Genomic DNA, 27440 nt, shown 5'->3' with positions numbered 1-27440 from the left:
GGAGGCGGCTCCGCGGGGCTGCGCGGAGCGGAGCCCCCCGGGCGCGGAGGGAAGCGGGGTCGGTGCGGGAGTAGCCGCGCAGGGCAGGGCATGGGAGCAGGGGCACGGCAACGTGTTACAAATTTATAAGCGTTATACATATTTGATTTACACTACGTACCGAAGTTGTGAGCTTTTTTTATTTTTTTTTTCCTTTCTTTTCTTTTTTTTTTTTTTCCCGAGGATGCCCCAAACCCCCGTGTTCACATAGATTGAGCAATTCTCAACACACACTGTAATAATGAGCTTTAATTCTCTATCCAAGCAGAACTTGAGCAATAATAATAAGCACATCAGAACAATTTGTTTACTGTGGCATTGCACAGGCTTCAGGGTCCAAGACTAGCTACAATAAACGGTAAAAACCAAGGGAAAAGCCCTAGAACAGGAAAAATATTGCGATAGAGACCTGGTTTTGGCTTTCAAGGAAAGAGGCACTTGACTAGCATTGTAGCTGCGATATTTTGCCCTTGTCCAAGGTATGTGTTTTTAAATACTTTCTTTTTATTTCCCCCACACGTCTCTTTGCTTGTCTAACATTTCTCTTTTGCCCCCAGGATTGCGTTTAAACCTTGGTGCAGAAATGTAATTTTGCTCTTGTTTTGTATTGTTGGTTGGTTGTTTGGGTTTTGTTTTTTTTTTATATCCTCTCGTCCTGTCGGCTCAGCCCTCTCGCAGTTTGATAGAAACTGAATAGCTCCATCTCTTCGAATAAAAAATACCTGAGTTATTATTGAAATGGCTTTTTGTGCACTGCCATGTAAAGTTGGAAGAGCTTTCCGGCTGTTGTGTGGCTGGCAGCCTGCGAGGCTCTCCTGCCACCTGGTAAACGATTGCACCTACCCTTCTTCGGAGCACTCGCCCAGAGCGGGCTGAGCTGACACGGGCACCCCGGTCTGTGAACCCTGGCGAGCTGGAAACTTGTTGGAACAAGCGGGTTAGTGTGCGGGAGCGTGTGTTTGGGGGCTCTAATTTAAGATGCTGCAAGAAACTTCTGTGAACTGAAGCGTCCTAAAGACAGAAATTTAGCAGAAAGATAACATTTCCCCTCGCGAAGAATCCCATTGTAGCCGACAGTATAATAAGACTATAATTTTCAATGCCGTAACCTTGTTTCTCATCCGAAAAAAAAAAAAATCAAGATTAAAAAAAATGCTTCTTACTTTAAAAAAAGAAACGTATAGCTATAAATCATTTCTTTATACCTTAACTTTGTAGCTGGGTTTTCTCCCCTCTCCCTCTCTCTCTCTCTCTTCCCCCCCCCCCCCCCCCCCCGAAGACTCCTAATGCTATTAATTTGTCGAAAACTTTATTCTGGGCTGTCTTGAATTATTTCCCTTCTCTATCCTTTAAAACATTTTCATAATAAGCGTGACTCCGGACAATGTTTGATTTGTTTTTCTCCCCTCATCCCGGTTTAGACTGAGACATTAGCTGAATTCCCTGGGGGTGATTGGATGCAATTCGCTGAAAGTCGACAGGCACGTCCTGGATGTTAGAAATTCACTTTTCCTCAACGTGACAAGGCTGAGTTCGATCTACAATTGTATTTGAAAGGGCAATGAGCGGAAAGATCTCCCATCATTAAAACCTCCCTCTTCTTTAGCAAAATAACAAGATACTTCATTTGCACACAAACACTCAGGGAAAAAAAGAATCCCCAAACCCCAACCGACCAGCGATAACTCTTTGATAAAATGCAATCTCTGCATAATTTGGGTGGGGGGGGCGACATATCAAAAGGTATCGGAGGACCCCCAAAGCGCCCATGTGATCAAGTTGACTTTTTACTTTAAATCTTGAATAAGATGTGAGTTGTAACAAGGGGATTTGCACTTACTCCATGACCCTTGTAATTGGATTAAATATGGACTGAGACGTACAAAAACATACCAAGATTGACACCTGCCAACTGGACTTCCTTATGATTGATTGTGATGCTTCGTGCTGGCAACAATAATGAAATAAATTGTATGGATAAAACAGCACATTTGTCATTTCCGTGCCATAAGAGAAGAAGGCAGCGTGTTAGGCAAGCTGTTATCTGACAGGCACGAACAGCAGACACAACTAAAGAGCTAAACAAGGATTCCAGACATTGACAAGACAAATTATAACTTGTCACAACCTCTTTAAATTCAGAAGTTTTCAATTAACATATATATTGCTGTTACATGTAAGATCGGGTGGACTTAAAACATAAACAGCCAGGGACGGAGGGCGGCGGAGGCTGCGGAGCCGGCGCTGCCCCGGCTGCCGGCGCTGCCCCGGCTGCCGGCGCTGAGCGGAGCCGCGGCCCCGGGAGCCTCCCCTCCGCCCCTTCCCGCGGGCGCGGCTCCTCCGGGGCAGTGGGGCCGGCCGGGGCCGCGGAGGGGCCGCGGAGGGAGCCAGCGCAGGCAGAGCATCCCCTCGAGGAGCGCCGGGCTCCCCGGGGATGGACCGCTGTCCATCGGCCCGGGATGCAGCGCGGAGCGGCGGCGGCTGCGGGGCAGCGCTCGGGATTTGCGGCTCCAGGCGGAGCGGGATGGATGCGGAGCCGGCGGCTGCCGCGCCCCTCCGCGCCCCTCCGAGCCCATCCGAGCCCCTCCGCGCCCCTCCGCGCCCCTCCGAGCCCCTCCGAGCCCCTCCGCGCCCCTCCGCTCCCGGCTGCGGGCCGGGCCGGGCAGCGCTCCCCGCCTCCGCCGGCCGTCGGGTCTGCAGGGATCCCCCGGGAAAGAGGACGAGGCGGCCCCCGCGTAACCCCCCGAGGGGCGGGGGCCGGGGCTCACACCCGGCCCCGCTGCCCCCAGGGCCGCCCCGTCCCGCGGCTCCCCGCTGCCACTCGGGACCGGGCTGTCCCCAACAGGGCCCCAGCGGGAAAAGAGCCGAGGTCCAGCCGGGGTGGGAAACATCCCCTGCGGGATGACAGTGGGTGAAGAGGCACGACACACGATGTGATGCGCCGGGCACATAGTGGCACAAGAACTTGAGTCTGGGCTGGATTTGCCAGGGTGCCCGACGAGGCTGCGTGACCCGCTGGGCAGCGCTCGGATCTGGGCCGTCTGGTGCCCGCCAGGTCATTACTGGGTAAAAAAAAGAGGGAGGCGGGAGCGGGCTCACCTGAGCACGGGCCCAAGCCTCCCTCTCTTGTGACCTCCCCAAAATGTGAACGAAACTGCGGAGCATTTTCCCCCATGTGCGCTTTGCCCGAGGAGGTGCTGACCTGGCACGGCCCAGCGAGCATCCCCCGGGAGCAGAAGGAAACTCCGGTTCACGCTGGAAACTGTCGGGTCCCACTCGAGGGGCGACTCCAGCTCTTAAGCAAATATTTTTCCACCCCCGTTTCTTTAGTCTAGTCGGGAATTTGCTGGGTCCGAGGTGACCAACAGTAGAAATGCAGGGGAAGCAGCTCCGCGGCTTTCCCGGCCACTGCCGGAGGAGGAGAAAAAGGACTTTCCCCCCAAAATCCCGAGCCCCAACTTGGGAAAAAATAACTAATATTCCAAGGCGACCTTTCCATTTGCTGTAATTACTGCCAAAGTCATTCCTCTAAATTAAATGCTGCAAGTGATTTGAATCCTTGTAACGCAAAACCCAAGTTCCATCGAATTAGTTGTAGCCTGCCTGCTTTCCCCAGTGACTGCATCTATTAACATTATAATCTCAAACACCATTTTTTATGTAACACTATTGTTAGTAAATCAACTCCTCAGGTCCACAGAGACGCTGACCTCTGTCAATTCAGTGAAAGTGTAATTATCTCCCCGAATCTTGGACAGATTTAAGAGATTACATTTCAACTAAATCTATATCAATGCTAATTTTTTTTCCAGACTCCAGGTGCTAGGCACTCCGAAATGGTGTTTCTGCCCAGCAGAATGGGTTACAAAGAGGAGAGGGCTTGCTGTGTACAGGGCCAAAAGAAATGAAGCCCCACATGAAATTACACCTATTTTTTTGCTACAAAACCTGGTTCTTGTATGGCAAAGTTAAACAAAGCAGCTATGCTAAATTAGCGTTAAATAAAGGCTAGTTTAATGCTCGGTTACAGTCAACTGGTGTATATTTGATGGCTAATTGTCTATCAAAATTAAAGAGAAAAGAACAAATGATTCCTTATAAGAAGGTGTTAAAAGCTTCGACAAAAGGACATTTCACAAATATAATATCTGTGGATGGCGAATTGTCCTTTTGAAGCTTTTTTTAATGTACTGAAGGCCTGGGACTCCCTAGATATGAATAATGGGGAGCAACGCGCCCTTTTATTCCGAAAGAGCCTCTTTTAAACCAGTCGCTCTAATAAACCGGCAAGGACAATATTCCGGGAGGAAGGGGAACGGCGTTGCTGTGATTTCCGACGGCCACTTAAATAAATAATGCCCCGGCAGTAAAAAGGCATTTAAATGTTATTTGGTTTGCGCTTAAAGAGACCTAAGCGCCTTCCCGGCGGAGAGCAGCTCTCACTTGCAAATCCACCCCTATCAGCAGGGAGAAAAGAGTATTTGCAGGGCTGTGAGGATGGGGAAGGGCACGGATCCTGCCCCGGCTGCCCCGCGGCCAGGCGAGGTGCGGGACCGCCCGCCCCGCATTTATTGCTTTATTCCGAGTAATGGCTCAGGAAATATTCCACGGGCCGGGGAGCGACACGGGGAGAGAGCCGCGAAAATAAGAAGGGGGGAAAAGCGGCGAAGCCAACCGAGCGAAACCTGCGGTGTGAAGTTAATTCGGGAGGATGGAGGAGAAGCGGGCGCTGGGGCAGGGTCAGCCCCGGCGGCTCCGCGGGCGCGGAGCTCCGCGCAGGGAGGGAGCGGCTCCGCGCCCCCGCGGAAGGGAGTGCGGGACAGCCGCACTATGCAAAAGAGCTCCGGCTAAATCATGCAGCAAGAAGGACAAACCGTCTGGAAAATGGACCCACGGAGCAGCAAGAATGTACTTTTTTATCTTTGACAACTTGTGTCCTAAAGAAACTATCTTGAAGATAATTGAAATGATTACAATTCATTGCTGCCTTACTTTGAGTAGGAACGGTCAAATAATGAAATCTTAGTAATACAGCAAAAATTTAATTTCCATTACACCGCTGCTCGAGGTTTCCCTTCTTCTTTTTCTCTCCCTCCCTTTTTATGCCTAGCTTCCCCTAGAAATTTTGTGCTCGCACATAATTCTGCACTTTGTTGCATTATTCATATTTTCGGGCTTATTTCCCGTCTCCTCCCGCCCTTTCTTTTTCAGTAATGGTCTCTGGAACTTCCAGATGTGGATATGGGGAATCTTCTGGAAGGAGATACCCCAAGAGGCTGGGGAGAGATCCTCAAACTAAGTCCAGCCAGGTCTGGGTGGGTGCTGCATTCTTAGGGGATATTTTAGGTAGTTACCCCCTCCCACAGCGATGAGCAGGGGCAGGGCAGGCACGGCACCCCCCACCATGGTCAATCTCAACCGGGGCAGCAGAGATAATTAATTTTTGGAAACTGTTCTGGGACTTAGTCCCTACTATTATTATTATTATTATTATTATTATTATTATTATTATTATTATTATTATTATTATTATTATTATTATTATTATTATTATTATTATTATTATTATTATTATGTTCCTACCATTTTGATATCACGATTGTTATTGTTATTACTTTTTCTTGTTATTTTCACCAGGAAAAAAAATATTTCCCAGGAGCTGTAGGGTGTCCCTAGTGATGCCAGGGGTTTGACTGAGGTGTTTTCTTGCCAGAGCTTTGGGCTGGAGGAGGGAACCAGGGCTCACCCAGCAGGAAAATGTGGTGGAGCCAGGGTGACCCTCTGCCCCAGTGTCCCCCAGTGTCCCCCTGGCTGTCCCCAGCCCCTGTGGCAGTTGTTGGCTGTGCTGTGCCCGGGATGCCTGAGCCCCTTTGCATCCTCTCACCTCACAGATTGTGCAGGAGGCAGCCTGCCTTTTAATCCAAGTCAGAAATGGACCAGGGTACATCCTCAATGCAACTAACTGTTTCTAAAAAAAAGACCATCTGGTAATTGTCTTCCTTTAGATCTTCCCTTAATTATGCTTTTAATTAAAGATGGTTCAAGGCATTGGACCACATGAAGGGCAGTAATTACAAATTACATTACAAACCCAACAGATGTAGCTCTATCTGCTGGGAAAAAGGTACCGGAATAAAATTTGACTAAACTTTAGGATAAATTAATCCGCTGCCTTGAGAACAGAAGCACATTTTTTATTATGCAGACTCTAGCCAGGATTTAAGTTCTCTGTCATGATTGTTTTCATATTTCTTTGACATCTATTGATTTGGAGGCAGCTGCAAGGCTTTGTCACAAGAGAGAAGAGCAGTCACAATATATTAGCTTGATGGCATAACTCGAATATGAGTAGGAAGGATAGAAACATGACAGGGAGCCACGTGACTGAGTGATGGGTCTCCAACAAAATAAAGAAATTAATTTTTAATAAAAAGCTTTAAAAATACCACAGCTAGTGCAACAGCAAGGGGAACGACAGAACTTGTTAATTATCGAGCATTGGAGCCTCTGAAATTTACCCCCAAAGACTGAGAGGGGACGGGCTTTTAATTCCCGGTCAGAACTTGTGCGCTGGGAAGTCACAAGGAGCACAGCCCCCGTGCCTTGGGCTGGAGCAGCCAGGCTTGGCCTGGGCAGTTTGGGGCTCCCCTTCCCCAAGAGGAGCTGGGAATGAGCATCCCACTCTGCCCGGGGTCTGCTCAGGGGCAAAGCTCCCGGAGCCCAAGTGCAGTTTATGCAAAGCCCCCTGGGTTAGAGGATGCAAAGCAATGCAGACCCTGTAGCCTCTGTAATGAGGGAAGGCAGTGCAGGCTCCAAGATTTCCAGGGGGAATATTGCCCCGCTAATCCGTGGTCACTGATGGCTCTGGATACGCTACTTAAAATGCATCTTGTGGGGCTGCAGGAATACGGGAGTAGGAACCCTTAAAATGACCTGGTTTCATTGCTGGCAGGCACGTAGAGGGGAGATCAAGAGACTACGGGTGTAAGGTTTTACAAAACCCAGTTCTGGTTCAGTGGATAAAGACATCAGATGATCAAGAGGCTGTTTTCAAGTCTACATCCAGTTCAAAGGATGCGCCTCTCTTGCATTTTGCCAAAATCCTGTGCTAAACGTGTAACTGGGAGCTCAAAGTATTTGAGCAGGTTTGGGCAAGGTAACAGAATTTCCCTGTCTGGTGGAGGCTGTTTGTTAAAAGCAGTCATTGAAGTCAAGCTGGGGAGCAGGGACAGTGAGGATTCACATGTCAGACGCTCCATCAGACCATTAAAAAGAAATTAAGTTGGGACGTTTCATCTTCCCCTCTCCCAGCTCCACCTCTGCGGAAAAAGCACAACAAAAATCCAGCCTGAATGTGGGGGGTGTTTCCCCTTCAAGCCACGACACAGCCTGTGATTCCTTCAGTGTCTCTTGAAGGTGAGACTGGACACGGGAGGCTTTGGGGGTGAGGCTGCTCAGGGTTCCCCCTGCACTGCACCCCCGAGACCACAGGAGCTGCCCCAATGGCCAGGCTGAGCACACCAGGGGCTGAAGCACATCTCTGCCTTCCCTCTCATGCACAGACACAGGTGGGGATGCTCTTCCCACCCTGTCTCATCCTCCATTTCCAGGACCTGGCCCAGCTGCTCGCAGCCCCTGAAGATGCCTCAGCACAGCCCAAGGACAGATCGATGCACGCTCACGTCCCTTGCACCCAACCCCAGCTGCACATCCACACTTTCACACACCCTCTGTTAATAGTGGCACATTTTTCTTCCTTCTGAGGCGTGCCAGCCCCATGGATGTCTAACCCATTTCCTTACCAATTGCTGGATTTCCTCCTGCGTGTAGTGGAGGAACGGGAGCAGATCCTCTGGGCTCCTTGTGGCCCTCGTGTCAGGAAGGGTAATTTTTATTTGGACAGACCTCTCTGAATGCCTCTCCACCAGCTGACCCAGGAATGCTGTGATTTATGGTTGCCCAGTGGCTATGGTCACACCACCAGCCGGTGTGAAACACCTTACAGCTCCCACACCCTCGTTTTCACATGCAAAATTCATTCTCCTGTTTCAAAATGAACAAACACAAGGCTCCTCTGCTCAAATTTCAGCCCCGTGTTTTGCTATCACTTCCCACTTTCTGGAAGTGACTCTGATGACAAAATCCCATTAGGAGAATAATTTCAGGTTTATAAGTTACGAAATTACAAAATTTAGAAATTTAGAAATACTTATGTTATCCAGGAAAACCTGTGTATATAAGGTAATTGGTGAATGTAGAGCCCTGAATACTCCTGAAAAGCTCTTACTGCTTATTTATATAGAACTTTTTGAACATATTTGCCTATCAGCAAAAAAACCCTCCTGCCCCAAAATGCCTTTTAAATCAGAAGCACTACAGGATATAAATTTATTTAAATATATTGAGATCACATATTTATACTTATATTTATATTATACATATGTAAAAATAGATTTAAATAAACCCAAATCCAGAGTATATTTATATACTATCTAGACAGTGCAAAAATGGAATCTAGACTTTTATAATAATTTCTGTGGGATTTAGTTGCTCTGCCCACGGCCCCACGTGTCGCCGTTCAGAAAGGATGCAACATTTTACCAAACAAATGTTTCTTTGTGAGATATGTGAAAGACTACAGATGTTTCCCTGATCTGCTGGGTAAATCTCAGAGCCTTTTTGGTGACGTGGTCTACACTTGTTTACACAGCAAGTAAGCAAGTGAGGCGTGCTTTACTCTGAGCTGCAAGGCTTGCCAGATATAAAGCTAAAGCCATATATACAGCCCTGGCTTCCACAGGTCTGAGCCAACGCTCGCTGACGGGATGGACAAATTCCCAGGTCCACGTGATGTGGTCACTAGGCTGAAATCACAGCTCATACAGTGCATGATGATGTTTATGTCAATAACTGAATACCACAGGTTTTGTTTCTATTCTTCTTTCGCCATCTATGCTAAGCGCATTTTTTTCCCTGCTATGGCCTAGAATACGACTATTTCGTCATAAAAATGAGAAGCCCTTATAGCTATTTAGTGTGGAGAATGTACAGTCTTCTGAATTAATTTCATGTTTCTGGGTTTCTGCCTGGTGCTTTGGGTAGGGGCTGGAAGCAGAGAGCAGCTGAAGTGTGTGGAGGAGCCTGTGTCTTTAACAGCGCCTCTCGCAGCGCCGTCGCTATTCACGTGAGAATCGTGTCTCATGCAGTAATGATGGAGCATAAACTCACAGTTTCAGAGGTGTAGAGTAGATACAAGAATGATTTTGGTGCTGGGGAGCTTATTCCTTGGAGTTTCTATGAGCTGATGTTGTCTGTGGAGGGCCATGAGTTGGGAATGTCTGTGTGAACCTCAGCAAACAAGCCCAGCCCTGCAGGTCAGTCTAAGTGACCAGAAAATCCTGCTGTAAGTGTAAGTGCTGCCGTGCACTTCATCAAACTATGTCTTTAAAATGTGTCTAGATGGAATACCGTGGTTTTTCTCCAGTTTTAGAGACAGATTGTCTCAATTACATATTGTCATAGCAAACAAAGGGTGAGAAAACACTCACTCCAAGCAGAACAGAAGCAAACTTAACACTTCCAAAAAACACTGGCAATAACTTTCCTGGGCATGGCAATGCCACGTTTTTAAGGTGTAATATTTTGTAGTTCAGTCACTGTTAGATATTTATGTGAGTCATGTTGTATTTGGGGTATAACTTGCTCAGTGGTAGCAAATTCATCTGTGGTGGGTCAGATGGAGACTGAAAAACTGCCTGTTCTGCACCTCTACCAGCAGTTAGTTATTTCCAGTTTGGTTTGGGAACAGATGAAAATTTGGATAAAGGAAGAATATATACTGATGCATTCATTTTACAATAAGTGGGGAAAGCTTGAAGCTGCTGTGTCATTTGGGATGACAGAAATAGCCCCTGATGGCAATATTCAGGGTTTTTCTGGGAATTCCCAGTAATACCAGGTCATATCTATTACATGGCTTTTCATGTAATACCCAAATACCTCCCTGGACTATGTGTGCATTAAATCCTATAGAAAAGCTGAAATCTAAACATTTCCTCAAACTCTTAATTTTTTTTTTTCCTGATTAGTTCAAAACTGAGAAGTTGGAGTTATTACTAGGAATTTCAACCTATTTTCTTCAGCAAATAACTCAGTTGTTCTTGGCCAGTGAGTTGCAAACCTTTGCTGGTAAACATTTGCAGTGTGTTGAAGCTGAGTTACATAAAACACTGTGTGAGTGTGAACATTTAAAGGACCCTGAGTGTGTGCATTCATGGCCCCTCAAATTTCTGTGTCTCTCAGAAACAGAATCTCTCTTTTTGTTACAAGGACAGGTTTATCTGTTTATAATCTGCTTTGGGGCAAGCACGTCAAAGGGATAAGACACACATGTAAATTCCAGATAAAGATACATCAGGACAGGAATTTTTCTGTATGTCCATTCTTACAAACAAGATTTACTGATTGGCACTGGGAGCCAAATGCTTCCTTCACATCCCCAGGTCACCAAACCCCACCAGGAACGGTAGCTAAGCTTGTACAATACAAGTGGATTCCAAAACAAGGCAAATTTAGAGCAAAGCAGAAAATCAGGCAAATATTGAAACAGTTCGCCTTTTCTTGTTTTAGGAAAAAAAAAATAAATTAAAATGTTGGTGTGTCTGCAATTGTCTGGCTGCTAATTAGTGGTGTGCACCACAGTTGGGTTTGGAAGGACCCACACATGGACCCAAGCCTGCCCAGCTGGGCGGCAGCAGAGCTCTCTCTGCTCACATTCACTCTCACACGGTTTCCCCAACAAAATCACAAATCCAAAAGCAAATCCTGTCACTCAGGGACAATGTATAGATTTGTCACAGTCCTTGGAGGACTGAGAATCCTAAAATCAATGGCTGGATTACACTGATCCTTATCTGTAGATGTCTCATCTGCAATAGACAAAGTATTGACAGGTTGCTTCATTTACCGAAGCATTTCGGATCTCCACGTGGGAAGGCACAGTGGAGCAGTAATTGCATTTTCTGGTGTGAGAAACGCTTCTTAAGGAAGCCAAAGCCAAGGCATTTGATGGGCTGTGAATTGCTGCTGCCTCCTGGCACATGTCTGAGCATACATTTGATTACGATATTGCTGCGCTACACATTTTTTGCAATAGCAACAATACATTGCTGATCCAAGCACTGGGGATGCAGAGACGTGCACAAATATGTGAGACTCTGTGTGTGTGTGTGTAGACAGGGAGATGGTCTTCCCTGGAGGTGTGCATTTCAAGTATTTGGTGCTGCTGTTTCACCACCCAAATCTCCAGGTGCACGTACCCAGCTAATACTAAATAGTGAGATGTAGAAAATCCCCTGAAAAGTCAAATTAGTGGGACTATTAGGACATTAAAAAAAACCCAAAAAAACCAGAACTCTAATATTTTATGTTTCATTTTATGAGTTGTAGGATTTTACCAGTAGTAGTGGGAATTTGGGAGTAAAGGGGTTGTGGGTATAAATTTCTTGTAGATCAAATATTGTTAATTACAGAGAGTTAGAGGATGCAGAGCAGCGGGCAAGTGCTACAAGCATCAAACAGAGCTCTGTATTGATTTAATAACACATGATTAATATTAACCATGTCTGGCAGAACTGTGCATCGTAGCCCAAAGCCAGATTTACACCTAGATATGAAAACCAGAGACTAAAGATGTGCAGGAGGAAGCTCAGTCTCTCCGAGGCCGATGGAAGTTTACTCACTGCCCTTCCCTTTCCTGTCTGCGGCTCTGTGCTTTTCCCCAGATGTCACTTACTCTACCCACAATCTGCAGGTAACAGGGAAGAGATGTGACTCAGATATTGCAGATTCTGCACTTGCATGTCCAGGTTTTACAGACAATAGTGTGTTTTTCTAAGGGTTTTTTATTTTTTTTCATGAAGTCCCTGTATCCCGCGTGATTTGTCTATGAGTCACATTCCGAATCCCCCTATTCAAACAAAAATCTCCCTTTTACTGTCTGATTTTTGACTAACAGCCATAACATCCTCAGATGGTTGTTTCAGAATCTGCTGCACTGTTTGTGCACACACACACAGCTTGCACCCATAAATAAGTGTGTCCCAGGCTCTTAAATTCATGAGGGTGCATTGGAAGAGCAGATATATCAGTAGGTGTTGAAGTTCTTAGATAATAAGGAATTTACAGCAGCTTTATTGATGTTTTTTTCCCCCTGGTCTTCAGCCATGCTCTTAGTGATGTTTATTTCACATAGACATGTTCTTTGCATATTTGGAGGAGTAAATTAAGCATCTGTGTTACATGCACATCTCTTGGAGCCTGTGCCTGAAGCAAGACAAAAAAAGGAGCTAAAATTAAGGGATTATTACATTCTCCTGAAGAATGAAGCTGATAAAAAAAAATGTGGTTTATGGTAAATAGATAGAACCAAATTCACTACTTTTCAGTACCACTCTGGCCATTTCATTTGGAGCCAAACCACTGGAAAAAGCCGTGGTAAAGGGAGGAACCATCAGTGAGGAAGAATAGACGTTAAGAGAGAGTAAAGTGTAATGAGGAGAAACCCAATATTGACGGATCATGTAGAGCAGAAGGAGATGGGGTAGAAAAACACAGTCAAACACAGACAGAAATATGCTGTTTAGCAGGAGGGAGCAGCTACCAGCTCCAGTTTGTGTGATCTGCCCTTCCCTACAAGGCAAGGAAATCTCTCTGGAACGTAGAAAACTTTCCAGAGCCCCAAACCCTCGAGGGGGAAGGACACAAAGGGAACAAATGCAGAGCCACCTGTGGGCTCTAAGCCATCTACAGCCCTAAAGATTTCCTCAGGGGAAGCCCTTCCACTTCCTCAGGGGTCCCACAAATCCAGCTAAGTTTGTTTTTTGCATGGGGTACCCCCAGCCTGAGATTGTAGCACCAAACCTGCAGCTGCCTCCGACAGCTCAAGGATGGCCCAGCCAGGCTTTGAGGCCATTTCTTTTTTAATTTATCTCTGGAGCAGACAGTGTTTGCTGGAGTGTGGTGATGGTCCTTGAGGGGGTCTTCTACAGACCCTGCTTCTAGAAGAATCTGCTTCTGCAAGGCATTTCACTGGGGTTCTGCACTTCCCTGCTGTGTGCAGAGCTAAGGATCCCCCTGAATCTTTGCAGGCTCAGGGGTCTGGGCTTAACTTTAAAGCAACATCCAGGAGTGGAACTGATTTTTGGTCAAGAAGGAACTAATGAATACATGGTTATGGTAACAACAGAGCAACACAGTCCTTGCATTAGAGAGCTTAGAAGTAAATTGGATGTGGTTAGGCTTGATGTGCTGTTTTGCAAACGACTTTGGTCTTGTGTTGCACAAAACAATTTTATTTTACTGGTGTGAGATACTCCAAAGTAATAAAGATTCTCTGAGTATCTGGCACTTGCTTAATACTAGTGATTTGTGTTGATTGTGTGCACTCTGTGTTTTACCACTATTCAGCCATCTATAAATCAATCACCTGAGGAAATTCATTGAAAAAACTGCAGAAATGCACTTCTGAGCACAAATCTCTCACACAGTAGAACACTGAAGTTTTACTAAGTGGATTTTACCTCCAGGAAAAAAAACACTGCCCACACTCATTCTGCACATTTTAAATTATATTTTATTGCCCAGCAAAGCACATCCACAGATATCCCCGGGTATACTGAGAGCTGGTGTGGTGGCAGAGCAGGTCTGTGCCTGTGTTTGGGGGGGTCACTGGAAACTGGACTGCAAGCTCTCACACAGCAGCAGAAGCTGGATTATAGCAGCAGTTTATTTAGGTTGCTTCAGTGCAGCTCAGACAGCAAAAAAAACCTCTTCCAGCTTGAGCATAAATGGTAAAAATACAGAAAAATATTCCTCTGGCAGCAGCTGCTCCCCAACCATTAATGGCACGGTCACAGCCATTCTGAAAGGCTCTTTGGCTGTGGGTTCATAATATGGATTAAAAGCTAGAAAAATGCAGTGTTAAACAGCACAGCTGTACTCTCCCAAGTCACCAAACACAGGAAAACACAGTGTTACACTCCAAGCACTTGTTTGTTTTTTTTTTTATCAAGGCAAGAAGGTGTTTGTAAATGTTCTGTGTCCAGGACCTGCTTGAAATTCTCGTGCCCAGTTTTCAGAGGCTTTGTGCCCTGGCATGGGAAGAGGCTCTGGATCAGGCTCAGTTTGCTCTTGCAAGCTGCTAAGCACTGGCAATTTTCACTTTCTGTGAAGGCTTAACATATGTGAACGAATGTATATATATATATATTAAAAAACATATATAAAATTATATAAAAGTGTAATGGAGAAAAGGAAGAGCCCAGATGTTATCTCAAATTTGCAAGTGATCTCCTATTTTCACTTGTATCTGCAGAATATTATCAAAAGATAAGCTGCACAGTGCAATAGGAGAGGGAATCAGTCTTTGAGGTCTTAGATTCATGAATGATTTCCTCTGACAACAAGAAAATCTACCCACACCTCCAACTTTAGGAAAAGTTGATGTAAGCACAGAAATCCCCACCAGTCTCTGCCCTGAAACCAAGCTCTTAACTTTAGGATCACTTTTATTTGAGTTTCTTACACTTCAGCAAAATGCAGAGAGCTTGACAAATTCATTTTGCAAGGAAAAGTCTGCTACAACTTGTTTGCTTTCTGGGCTTGAAATGGGGATGCAGTGCAAAACATTCCTAAAAAACAGAATTTTTTTTCACTGCATTTAAAGTAAATTTTATAGGGACTGACACTCCATAGTACACACTGGTAGATATTAACATTGGTTAATAAGCAGGGCTGTTAAAAATCCTTGTGCACATTTCAGGTCCAGTTCAGTTATTTGATCTCACAGATTTTGCCTTCTCAGGCAAACAAAATGATTTTATTTTGCAGATAAGATTTTTTTTTTTTTAAATGCAAATTCACAACTGGAGTCTGAACAACAAGAAATTATTATTAGAAATCAAAGTGTTCTGTTAGGACCCTGAAATTTTAAGTATGTATTGAAGTGGATTGTTCAGTTTAATCTCCAGTATCTTTGACTTCCCTAAGTAGGTCAGACCAGCAGCAAATGCAGATGTCGTAAGATAAGGTTAAAAATCTAATCAAAAATACAGAAAATTAGCTATCCCCAGACTCAGCAACTCAAAGAATATTTAAAAACCCTCAAATCTGTTCTCAAGTGAGAAATTACATCTGCAGAAGGTCTACATACAATTTTCTTTAGAAAGCACCTACTCAGAGACAGCTGCTGCTGGCAGAGGCCATTGAAAGAGAAATGAGATTATGTATGGGTTCATTAGGACTCTGTCCTTGCTTTGCACAGGGGCTGTCTGCAGGCAGTGGGGTGGCTTGGACAGGACAAGCTCATGTCCTTGGAAATCCCATCCTGAGCCACAGATCTGCTCTGGAACAGCAGGAGCCACCCCGGGAAAAGGTGCTTGGGGCCCGTGTCTGATTCAGGCTACCAAATGCTATGAGGAGCTTCACAGAAAATGATTTTCATGAACAAAAATATCCCAAAAATACCCTGTGCCTACTGCCAGGGCTTTGGGTTGTGGTAACCGAGGCAGGATCTGGGATGGAAGGTGGCTCTGGGGATGTGCCCAGACTGGGAGGGGGCAGAAGTCACAGCCCAGCCTTGCAGGGACAGGGTGTGACCAGGGTGGGCACGTTCTGAGATGTGCCCAGGGATGTGCCCAGAGCTGGTGTGTGCCAGGATGTGCCCAGGATGTGCCCAGGATGTGCCCAGAGCTGGCATGGCACATGGCTGAGAGCAGAAACTGCCCAGGGGCAGGGCTGGGGTTGGGAGGGGGAATGAGACCAGAAGGAAATACCAGAGTCAAGGAGGTGTCCCCAGGTCACCTTGGTCTGCCAGCCCCCATGGGCACAGGGGCACTGCCCTTTCCCTGGGAGTTCCTGGGTGCTGCAGGGCACCTCTGCAAGGTGACATCTGAGCAGGTGTCACCAACTCCAGCTGCTTGGAGGAGTTTCCAGATGGGGAACAAGAAGGTGGTGCCAGGAATTAATAGGCACAAATAATCTGTAAAGAGACTTAGGCCAAGGAGCTGCTGATTCAAACCTGCAGAGGGTCTGGACAGGGAAAAAAGAGCAGGGAGAAATGAGCACTGGCCTTGAAAAATCAGCACATGGGGACATGACACTGTCAGAACTGGCCCTGCTTCACCATCTTGCCTTCTGAAATTGTTTATCAGTATCTTTCATAAAACTGTGGAAAGATGGTAAAAATAGCACATTTAGGGGTTCCTCTGTCTCTTACTTTTGGGGATTTCCTTTCCAGTCAGATGGACTGGAAATGTGAATCTGAAGGAAAGCCCAGAGAAGAGCCTGACCCCAAACTACAACAAGTATCAGCTGCCTCTAGAAAAGCTGTCAGAGCCAGGGGTGCTTGTGGCTTGGGAGGAGGCTGGCATTAATACTGGAGTTCCACCTGACTCCAGGAGCACCCTGGTGCTTCACGTGTGCCTCCCTCACTCTTTGAGCTTCCCGTGCTAGGGGCCGAGGAGGTTTGGGATTGCTGCCATGCTGCTGTGGGACGTCGATGTGCGGTGACGGGGCTGGGACACGTCCTGGTGCCAATAAACCGAGGCTGCCCATTGCTCCCTGAGGCTGGGGGGAGCCTTTGGCCAGGATGTCCCAAACTGGGACTGATCTGGGTGCTGGCAGCCCAGGGCTGTTGTCGGTGTCACTGCAGTGGAGCCCAGGCTGCCGCCCTGGCTGGCTCCCGCTGCCGCCTGCCAAGAGCAGGGGAGCCAGGGGATAATGCACAGCATTGTGCTCTCCCAGCACCTTTTCCCCTTCCACAATCTCACCATTGTGTGCCTTTTATCGCTGTTAAACTCCAGATGAACATCAAAGGGAGAGAAGTTCATCAAAACAGGGGCGAAACAAAAGGCTTTGGAAGCGTGGTGAGGGCGCACCAAGCAAGGCAGAAAAGTTCACTCTCCGTACAGACAACGTCAGTGGGGCTGCTCCCATCCCATGGATCCCATCCCATGGATCCCATCCCATCCCATCCCATGGATCCCATCCCATCCCATCCCATCCCATCCCATCCCATCCCATGGATCCCATCCCATCCCATCCCATGGATCCCATGGATCCCATCCCATGGATCCCATGGATCCCATCCCATGGATCCCATCCCATCCCATGGATCCCATCCCATCCCATCCCATGGATCCCATGGATCCCATCCCATGGATCCCATGGATCCCATCCCATGGATCCCATCCCATCCCATGGATCCCATGGATCCCATCCCATGGATCCCATCCCATCCCATCCCATCCCATCCCATCCCATCCCATGGATCCTATCCCATCCCATCCCATGGATCCCATCCCATGGATCCCATCCCATCCCATGGATCCCATCCCATCCCATCCCATCCCATCCCATCCCATCCCATCCCATCCCATCCCATCCCATCCCATCCCATCCCATCCCATCCCATCCCATCCCATCCCATCCCATCCCATCCCATCCCATCATCCCTGCCGTGTTCCCGGGCCGGAGCAGCCAGCCTTTCCCTGGGAAAGCACATACTTTATTCATCGGAGCGAGCAGCACTTGCAGCTCAAAATATAAATACTGAATGCTGTTTGCTAATGAAGTGCTCTCTAATGACAGCTGGGAGCCTTTGGTTTTCCCCAGGAATAAACGCTGGGAACTCAAATAACCGGGAATAGTTTTGCAACTCACAATCATGTTAATAAGCTATAAACTGTGCAAAATGTACCGGCCGCTGGAGAATTGTGAATTCTGGTTGCAGCTCATGCACAAACTCCTGGTTTTTTTTGACTAAAAGGCACAAAAAGACCTAATGGGAGATGGGGTGGGGGAAGGGCTGGTTATGAGATTCGTGCTTCTTGCCAGGGGAAGGCAGAGTGGGTCTCCTTAGGAAAATGTCCATTAGCTGAGGTCAAGTTCCAAGAATGAGGTCTGCTCCAAAGTGCCTGACATCTGGGACAAAAAACAGTTGGTGATGTCAAGGACATTTTGATCTCAGAAATAAATATCTATTATTTACCTGATTGCTTAGCTTTTCCCCTTAAATAGGAATTTTTATTTTTTTTGGTTAAGGCAAGTTTACATCTTCCCATTTCCCATTCAGTAGCTGCTTCAGTCCAGTGAGAGAAAATGCAACAAAGGGGAGCAGAAACTGAGAAATGTTTCAGCCCCCAGTAAAGGGGGTGAAAACAGATCAAAATATTTCTAGGAGGAAAAAAAGGATGATTTTTTTTTCAAATATCTATGGAGAAATTATCCATTATCTTTTATCCAGTGATTATGGGTTTGAAGAATTAGACCACAGAAAAGAATGTCTCCTATTTTCCAGTCTTGCAATCACATAACATACCAAATTCCAGTTGAGGTGATGCTCATTTTGTGCCAGAGAGACAGCATATGGCACAAAGCAATTTTCATTCCCAGCTCCAGGTAAAAAGTTTGTTACCATGGGCTCATATGGGAGTTGATTTATTCAACCCAAAAGTGGAAGCCTGAGGATGATGGGTTGTAAGGTCTCTTTTGGTGGGTAGTGGTTTCTCTGTTAAACCCGTAAAATGAAATGTTACGTAGGCAGAATGACACCCTCATGCTAAAAAAACCACCCCTGCTATTAGTAAGCTGAAAAATGGAAAACAACAGTATAAATAAATATCAGAGAAGGGGAATAAAATCCTCTTAAAGTCTTGTAAGATCAAGGCCAGCCATGCCCTCTTGACTAAATTATTTTTAAAAGTGACCCATGCAGGGAATATCTGTGTCAAAGAAATCCGTGGGCTGAGGTATTAGGGGTGTGATCCAGGCAAAGAATATTTTTTAAAGTCCATATAATGCTGAACACGAAGATAATCTACAGCTACAGAAAGTCTGCAGGTTGCTACAAAACCCCCAAGAAAGCCTCTGCAAGAAGGGGTAAACAATTAACACAAATTTTAAATCAATGCGCTGTCACCTTAATAGCCAGCGAAGTCAGCTAAGACGGGTGTAATATGATGAGACAGTTTAATTCTTGTTATGACATTAGCTGCAGACTTTTACAACAGCTGAAAATGCTGGAGTGAGAAGAGTTTCCAATTATCACTGAGCTCCAATACACAACTCTGGATTAGACTGAGGCATGAACAAGGGCTCCTCAACCTGGAAAACAGCACGGAGCAGAGGCTGTGGAAGTTTCCAAAATCCGCTGAAGATATTCTCTCTTGTCCCCTCTCATTGATACTTTTTCACCTCCTGAGAAGATTTCAGATGAAATAAGCCCATTTTTAAGAGCCTTGCTGTGAAACCAGCTCCTAAGCCATGTGTGCTACAGTATTATACACCATAAATCCCCACATCCAGGAGGTGAGCCGAACCAATCTGAAACGATTCTGTTTTCCCAGCATTAAGCTTCAAAAAATTAAAAGTCACCCAGGCTTGAAGGCAGATAGACAGGTAATAAGCCATGACAGCACTTCACGGGAATCCACAGGAATAGGCAAGTAGGTCTGGGTGTCAGCCATATAAATATGATCATCAGAGCCAGAGCTCCGAATAATGCCGCCAAGTGTGAGCATGTCCACGGTAAAGGCAAGCGGGCTGTGAACAGGAGCCCGAGGCAGTGGCGAGTTTAGCTGAGGGCCTGGCGGCTGGGGAGGCTGCACCCCATCCCCAGAGAAGGGCTGAGAGCCTGGAAATGCAGATCCCTGAGCTGGGAATGGGCTGCAATTCCCACACCAGCAAGGAGGTTCTCCTTCGGGGCAACGCAGCTGCGCTCGCCGGCAGGGGATTTTGGATTTCGTGGCTTGGGGTGGTTCTGCCCCAGTTTTAGTTCATACCTTGGTTTTGGATTGGTTTATTTTGGTGGTTTTTTATGTTGTTAATCTCACAAGAACAGCACTCCTCCTGGACCTTGCTTACACTGGAAAATTTGTCATAACAAACCATCCACCTCTTCCACAGCTTTCATCCAACTTTTGTTGGACAATTGCAATTGCAATTGCAAACATGGTGGTTTGAAATGGTGACTCTTTAATCCAAAGATGTCCCATTTTGTGTTGCTCGTGTCACATCGCTCTGCCTTTTTCAGCATTGCTTTTGGAAAAATGGGGTCACTGCTTCTTCTTTAGATCATAAGGAGAGAAATCATTCTGTCAGGGCTCTCCTTGTACAATCCTTCTGGGTTTCCTCCATGTTATTTCCCCTAGCTGGGAATACAGGTTTTGGAAAGGAGAAAAGTAGACTGGTAAGAGGATAACTAGAAAAAGCCCTAGCCTGAGCTGGAAAAGGTCTTTGCTGAAAAATAAGTTATAATTCACTAAAAGGCCTTTTCCACTCTCATGAAAGCCCCATGAGTGCTCTGCGTTGCCTGATTACATCCCAGAAGTCCCTCCCTGCTTCCAGGTTGGGTAAGGCCTTTGCTGAAAAATAAGTCATCTCTCTCTAAAATGCTTTTTCCCCTTTTAAAAGCCCTGAGAGTGTTTGCAGGAGTCACTTTGGGTCTCCTGGACCGCAGGGAGCAGCAAGGGTCCCGCAGCCTGGGGCACTGCCTGGCAGCAGGCAAGGAAAGAGAGGATGTCACGGAGGGAGAAAAGCTGACCTCCACTCAAACCCCCCCAAATCCTAGCAGGAGAGACCTGTCTGAAGTCAGTCCTTGTTTTTCTCCTGTTCAACACTCTTTATTTGGCAACTCATTTTGAAAAAAGGTTGACCTGAAAAGTTGCTGTGTCATGCGGTACCTTATTCTGCATGGTAAGGTGAGATAATTCCTCATTGAAATGGTTGGCTTCCAACTTCCTCCCCTCCCTGGTGACTGAATAAATAAATAAATACACCTAAATATGTCCTGGATATGCTTTTTCTGCTATTTCCAAAGCAGACAGGGAAGCTCTGGGTCTGGCATGCATCATCCTCCCCCAGCTGCTCCAGGGGCTAAAGGGCAGCTGAGGGGTGACTGAGAGGCACTGAGGGGCACCTTGGGGACACCTTGGGGACACCTGTACCCCTTGCAGGTGTCCTGTACCCTACAAAACACTCCTGACCTGCTTGGATCCGTGCTCAGCCCCTTCAGATGCCGTTGCCCTGCCCTGGTGCCACCTGCCAAACTCTTTGTTCAGGATGTCCCTTGCTGTCTGCTCCTCTCCCAGAAATTCACCTCCAGCTTTTTGATTTCACGATGCCAAATCCCCCGGAGTGAAAAGGGGATTTCATGCCTTTATATGGAATTGCAAACCTGTATTAAGCCTCCAAAGATGTTTTTATCAAAAAATCTCGACGGCTGCCAACTTCCCTAAATCCCAAACTATCATTACACATTTAGTCTTAGACTAGGGGATTTTTCTGGATCTTCCCTCCTGACCCAGTGATAAAGCCAAGTTGGTTTGAGATTGAAGATTCATTTATCTCTCCTTGGCAATTATCTCTATTACTGCCCACAATCCTTCCCAATCTTTTTAAACAACATCCTGCTATTAAAGCCACTTGGCAAGCATTTAAAGCCCTGGGATAAGTTAACCATGCACAAAATATCCCACTTGGGGAAGGATCCAGCTATAAAAATAAATGGTTTACGTTCCGAAGGCCACGGTTCAGGATGGGCATTCTTCATTTGTGAAGAGAGGTCATCATTGCTGACAATAAAATTATGTAGGACCTGATCCTCCCCCACTGAGCTCAATAGCAAAATCCCTCCTGATTTCAATGGTGTTTTCCGGGGTCAGTCGCCGGGAAAGCCGACATTCCACAAAGTTGCTGAAAATCTATAATTGGATATATTAAGAGAGCTTTCAAAGAGATGTCAGATTTGGAGGCTTAGTGTAAACTGTGCTGCAAAGGGGATCATTTCGTATAACCCAATCAATAAAGCCTTTTTTTTTTTTTTCTTTTTTTTTTTTTTTTTCTTTTTTTTTTTTAGCGTTACTTTCCCTCTTGATCCGCGATGACGGAAAAGCTGAGCCCTGGAGACTCACCATGGGCACGGAGGAGGTGCTGGGAGCCTGGTCGGAGCGTGAGCCACCCTCTGGTGGGAAAGATCCTGCCAAGTGACCTGGTGTGAGCTGTGAGGGGTGAAATCCTGCGAGGGTTTGATCCAGTGGCTTTGCTTACACGACGGAGGTAACTCGTGCGTGTAAGTACCGCAATACCGAGCCCTTATTTTCATGGTGCTGCTGCTCTCCTGTCACAACACATCTCTTTGGGAGATATGATTGAGAGTTTTGATGAATTTTGCTGTGCCTTACGTGTCTATATTTAGTAAAATGCAGCTTAGTTTGTTTCTTTGGAATGAGATACGGATTTATCCCCTGAAATGCATTTTTTTAAACTTGTGGGCTGTACTTCAAAGTGTTCTTTAACGCCACTTTGGAAATGCTCACTGGTAGCTCTTTAGGAACTGGAAATCTTCCATTTCTACTTACATGGTGCTTTTCTGGCTGATGAGCATCCTTTTCCCTTTGGTTCTCACGCAGAGAAAGGGCCACTTGGCACGTGGCAGCTGCGCCAGGCAGGGCAGGCACAGGGACTGCAGCCTCAGGGGACGGACACCAATGTGCCCGAGGGGTTCCCTCAGTGTTGTGGGACCTCAGGGAAGGGACACCAGGATGGGGTTTGCTCCAGGTTCCTTCACCTTTGTGGCAGCTTCATTTGTAAACCTGTGCCTGTCATCTCCCCTCCAGTGTCCCTGTGCCATCTGCCCTGGCTGTGCAGGTGGGGACAGGGTGACACCCGCAGCTCCCACAGGTGCTGCTGCCATTGGGAACTGCTGCAGGTCCCCTCTGGTCCAAGCACACTTTCCCACTGCTCCTTTTTCCCTACTGTGCCCCCACATCAGTCCTCCACTGGGCCACAGTCACAAAGCTCACTCCTCCTCCCTAGAGAGCTTGATTGTTTTTCCCTTTTCTTTTCAGTAAAAGCTGAAATTCGGTAGAAGCTGATGAGACCACCGTGGAGAAATGCTGGTTCACCACACTGGCTAGCCCCAGCTTGATCTGGCTCCAGCTCTGGGATGTGCAGCCTACAGACACAGTAATGAAAAGAAATATTCTGAAAAGGATGAGTCAGCTGGAGGCCAGTGCGGGATCTGACTGGAATTTAAAAAGTTATGAGGCTACACATTGTTTTGAGCCCTGCCAGTAGAGAAACTCACACATGCTTTGTCATCTGGAGTAATTATGTTCCTTTGCTGATTAGATAGAGGTAAACTCTTTTCAAAATGCTTTTAGACAATAGTAAGTTCACAAAATATAAAAACTTCCTGCTGACACCACCGACAAGGGCCTGCTTTACTCGTTATTGAAAACTGTTTTCCCCCGAATCCCACCAGACTTGAACAGGCATGGAACTGGTTTTTTTTAGTATGTATTAGATGACTTACCCATTAAAACAGCTGAAGTATCTTCACACCTTCACTTTTGTGCTGTGAGCTGATGTGAGCTGTGAGTACACCCACACTGGTAGTGCAATCTGGATTTCTCTGCTTGATTTTCTGTGTGTTTGCACTGATTGGGACATCAGCAGTTTTGTGTGAAGCTTCTTCACTCACTCCTCCAGCAAAGTACCAGCTCATCCTTCCTGGCTACTCTGAGAAGCACTGCCCAGCATTTGTGTAACTTGTGAGGCACATAACTTTCAAAGATTTGGAGTTTTGGCCATAAGGTTCTTTGAATAAATGACATCAGAATTACTTGTAATTGTTGCATTAATTCCTTCATCTTTCCTTCCATTGAAGCTGGTCATTCCCAGGGATGCTGACACAAACTGTGTAACTGGAAAAGATGGGTGAGCACAGGTGAGCATGAGGCACAGCTGATTGCTGCCTCCTCTCCGAGGAGCAGATCCCTCTCTCACGTGTGGATAAAGACTGAACCATCACAGGCAACTTCCCTGAGTTATATCCCGTAATCTTTAGTGGGGAGCAGGGAAGTATCAGCAGTGTTTTGTTGCTCTCACAGACATGGTGTGAGAGGTTATTCCCCACCTGCCTGGCTTGGCTAGCAAAGGGCCTGCAGTGGGCTCAGAGCCATTAGCAGCTTTCACCGAGGGCTTGTTGAGGACCTTTACGCTGGGAAAAAAGGCACTGGTGAGTTTTAGACAAGGCAACCAGGTTTTCATCCCAGAAGAGTGCTGGAACAAATAATCACACAACTATTTGTAGACACCCCAGGGGAGGAGTTACCAATAGGGATTTGTCAAGAACAAAATACGTTAAATAACTCCAGTTGTTTTTTATGACAGAGGAAGTCCTGCCATTGAAGAGAAGCCACTGATGTACAGTTTTCTCTCACTGCAGGAAGGTAGCTCTTCTCAGGAAGTTTTCTTGAGCAAAGCTGGGCAATGTGGGCTGGATCAAGAGATCCTGCAAACCCCCAGTGACAATGGGACAGTGTCAGTGCATTCAGGGCCAGTTTGAACCAGCAGTGGGCTCAGGGATGGTCAGCTTTGCAACCAGCCACTGCTAAATTGTCACTCCTGGCCTGGAGAGTGGAACTGGTATTACCCAATTCCAGTCTCAGATGTTCCAAAGCAAAGAGGAGCAGGGGCATGCAGGGAGGTGGGGTGGCATTCAGGATGACCATTTTGGGCTGGAAGGAGCAAGGTACAACGTAGGAGGGACAAGTGTGATGATGAAACCGGGGATGAGGTGAAGCACAGCCAGGCTCCCATTTGGATGTTATGCTTTAGGACCAACAGAGAACCTTGAAGAGCCTTCAGAGCTGAGCACTGAGAATGATGAAAGGCTTGGAAAACAGGATCTATGTGGAACACATCAATAACCTGGAGCTGCTGAGCTTAAAGAGGAGAAGGTGCTGAGGAGGAAGAGATTATAACAGCAACATACAAAGTTTGTTAAAGATAGTGGCAAAGACTTGCTGTCTGTGTTCCTCCTTCTGGGTAGGACTACAGCAAATGGGCTCAGTGTGTCACAGAGGGGCTTGGTTCAAACCCAAGGTGTGTCACAGCAAGGCTGGTGAGAAGCCAGGACAGTCTGCTGGGATGGGCTGTGGGAGTCTCAGGGACACAGGGGCTCTTGTCTTGATGCAGAGGGATGGTCCAGATGATCCACTGATATTTCTGACCTTTTAAAAACTTCTATAATGCCACGAAACAATCCTACGGATTTCATTAGGAGACCTCCTGGAATGAAAATGCATCCCTGGGCTTGTTCCTCTGCCACAGCTCACCTGTGTGATGCTGTGCTCCGGCGTGAAGTGGATGTGAAACGCTGCTGCTGGGATGTGTGGCTGTCGTACACCTCCTCTCCAAAGTGCAAATAACTCCCCGGGCTGCGAGCCGGAGGCTGGGGCCTTGGGAAGCCGGGGACTGTGACTGATGAATTTTCACAGCAGGTGAGAGCAGCAGGAGACACACACATTACAGATTTCATGTACAGATAGTAGCACTAAGGAAGACAAATTGAGTGAATACCTCAGGATGTGGCTGCTGGCTCCAGCGTTATCCAGTGGCAGAGAAATCCCTGCCCTCAGCCTTGGCATGAGGCACCCACTGAGATGGAGGGGGTGACACAGCTCCTGTGGCCAGCTCCCAATTTTCCTCATTACCTGCTCTGAGATTCTCTCAAAGATAAGAGGCTCTTGTGCAAAGCTGCTAATTTAGTCCCAGCAAACAAGAAAATAAGTCTGGATGGGAAAGGCTGGTGGGATTTTGACAAGACGCATGTAGAGGTTGGGCGACTAGTCTTAATTAGGCCATCTTTGTTTACATTTGATGTTTATCAGCTAATTGGCATGGCAAGGTGTGAGTCACACGGCTTCCCTCTGGCATGAAATCAGTTCGCAGGAGAAAAACCGGGAGAACAAATGATCCCAATTATAAGAAAACCCACTGTGCTAATTACCATCCCACGGGCTATGGAACCTCCCACCCGTGTCCTGGCCAGCCCTGGTGTCCCCCAGGCAGGGACCCAGCTCTGGCACACTCCTCCCACCCCAGTTCCCAGCCCGGGACCCTCCTCTGGCACTGCAGGAGCAAAGGTGATGCTTCTCCTGCTGCTCATTTCATGCCCCAAAGCATTTCTCAGGGACTAAACCTGCTGCCTTCCCTGCTGCCTTTTTTATTCCCTGCTCCACGCTTTTTTTGTTGGGATTGGTGGAGACCACTTTGCAGCAGCTCACGGGGAACTCCTCATGCTCCCAACATTGTGATACCCATCGAGTCAAAGCCTGGCTGTTTGTGGAGCTGGACTGGAACCTCACTGCTTAGGCTAATTAAAACCAGCAGTCAGACCTTGCCTTGACTCTTCCCTCCCTCCCCCCCTCTTTAAAAATATATTTACACCACCTGTAAAAATATATTTACACCATCCACTTGACCAGTTTCCTGCTCTACCCTCCTTCTACTGCTTTGTTGCACGTGCTCAAACATATTTTAGGAGAGTGTTTACATATGGACTTACTGTAAATCTCCACCTTTGTCTCTGTGTCTCTCCATCCTTCAGGGACGATGTGCTGCCCCTGTACCCTTTCAGGCCTTTCCCCTACACACCCAGGGTCCAGTGCTCAGGAATGTTTCTTGGCTGCCCTTGAGTTGAATGATGATCTTGGAGGCTTGGAAAAGCCACAAAGCTCAATGCTCTCTCTAGCCCTGTGTCTCTCTTGTCTTCCCTTCTTAGTAAGGGTAACAGATGGCTGAGGCTTTCACCGACAGTCCCGAACACATTGTCACTCCCAACTGAAAGTGAAATATTCAGTGGCATTTAAATTAAATAGACTCTAATGCTTCAGTAATATTAATTACGGTTTCATTCATCCCTGGCCTAATAAATCAACACATAAAGATAGGATGATCCTGTGGCTGGCAGCAAAGCAGGGCTATTCTGCCCTTTGTAAGGTTATGCACACAAAGCCCCCATTCTTACAGGGACATGATGGCCCCCTCAAACATCTGTGCTCAGCACCACTTGAGGAGAAGCCAAAGTGGTAACATTTAAACTTTTCTTGTCCAATTTGTCCACGCAACAGGGCTCAATTCAACAAGAACTTGCAAGTTAAAATTATAAAACCCATGTTAAGTGGGTGAAAACTTTTCAGTGTTTCAGCCGGGGGTGCCAGATTTATTCTGGCAGCTCCAGGAAGCCAAGGGCAGGGCATCCATTCTCACTGCTGAATTTGTTACCCCAGCTTCAACCTTTAAAAGAGGGGGTTGAGGGTGGAGAAGGCTGGAAGTGTTTGAAAACCTCATGGTGCTAAGCTAAATTTCAAGATTTGGGGAGGCCCTGGGCAACAATTTTTCACACAATTTTTTTTTTTTTTGGTGTGAATACCACAGGGGAAATAGGCTCTGTACTCCACCAACAACAGGTTTTCCCCCCTCACTGCTATACATATGTAAAAGGAGGCTAATAAAACAGTTGAAGAAAAGATCACTGCTAGTAAATCTTCTGG

At 46.7% G+C, this 27440-nt stretch overlaps 1 long non-coding RNA gene across 1 annotated transcript; it reads left to right on the top strand.

The window, feature by feature from the left end:
* Window positions 1–280: 280 nt before the first annotated feature.
* On the top strand, window positions 281–23499 carry LOC148183944 (uncharacterized). The gene is made up of 3 exons (XR_015773014.1): window positions 281–518; window positions 21956–22168; window positions 22947–23499. It is a non-coding gene; the product is annotated as an uncharacterized LOC148183944 (long non-coding RNA).
* Window positions 23500–27440: the final 3941 nt, after the last annotated feature.

The sequence above is a fragment of the Pseudopodoces humilis genome, chromosome 7 (assembly GCF_049639895.1).
Source record: "Pseudopodoces humilis isolate 2021_Gansu_Grassland_sample_001 chromosome 7, ASM4963989v1, whole genome shotgun sequence".
Taxonomy (NCBI): domain Eukaryota; kingdom Metazoa; phylum Chordata; class Aves; order Passeriformes; family Paridae; genus Pseudopodoces; species Pseudopodoces humilis.
The sequence above is the reverse complement of the archived record's forward strand: the minus strand, read 5'-3'. Positions and strand labels throughout refer to the sequence as shown.